The sequence below is a fragment of the Homarus americanus genome, unplaced genomic scaffold, assembly GCF_018991925.1.
Source record: "Homarus americanus isolate GMGI-L3 unplaced genomic scaffold, GMGI_Hamer_2.0 scaffold42643, whole genome shotgun sequence".
In the NCBI taxonomy this organism is placed as follows: Eukaryota; Metazoa; Arthropoda; class Malacostraca; order Decapoda; family Nephropidae; genus Homarus; species Homarus americanus.
The window spans coordinates 602,450-603,508 of record NW_024747582.1 but is presented as its reverse complement, the minus strand read 5'-3'; positions in this window follow the sequence as shown (position 1 = coordinate 603,508).

Below are 1,059 nucleotides of genomic sequence, written 5' to 3'. Positions count from 1 at the left end.
TGCAGTTGCCGTACCAAATAGGGTGTTACTTAATAACTCGACAAAATTAAATAGACCACGGTTTTTATGAGAATGCACATTGTTCCTGACGTCTTCAGGAGTCGTGGGCAGCTTTCCCTCCAAGTGCATACACATTTGAGTAGACGCTTCATATAGGCGTTATGAAGTGAGATGGTAGACTGTTGTTTGAGATCTTGTGTACTTATAGCTGTTTCAATGTGAACAGCTATTGACCTCAGGCATATATCACTAAACTTTGGTGCTGGTACTTGACAGTTACGACATCTTCCACTATAAGTACTTTGCTCAGTGGGGCAACTAAAGCTTTGGATTTGATGATGTTTGCTGGGGATGCAGCTGTTGCCACAGCGTTCCATGCCAACAGGAGTAGCGATATCCAAGCCATGCCTGAAAGGGGTGAGGATAATTAATGTTTTTTGTTTGCTGATCACAGTTTTTGATGATATTTATTGTCTATTGTTGTGATGTATTGTTTATTGTTGTGTTGAGCAACTGTCGTAGTAGAAGTAGGCTGTAATTAACGGACATTAGGGGTCCCTACTAAGTGTCTGCTAACTTTTATCATTCTATCTACATGAACTATGTCAGTGACATTTGTCGTTGGGTCAACTACATGAAATTTGTTTCCATGTTCTTTTCCTTTAATCAGGTAGGGACCTGTGAATTTAGGCAAAAGTTTTGATGTACGTTCCGGTGCTTTTGTCGTTACTGCGTCTCCTATTTTTGGAGTTACAGGCTTGGGTTTTTATGTTGCTTGCAGATCATTTCAGCACGTGAGGCTGTTAATTGCTTTTGTACTTTTTCATGAATGCTGTGAAAACATTGATTTGCTTCTTGGCATGGTCATCCATGTTGCATACAGGTTGTGGGGTTCCTGCTAGTTGATCATAGAGCAAGCATCTATTGGCACCATAAATTATGTAGTATGGCTATTTTCCTGAAAAGCTATTGATAGATCCATTGATGGATTCTGCTACTTGTGGAAGCCAGTCCTTCCAGGAACTGTGCATCGGATTCACCACGTGTCGAAGAATCTAA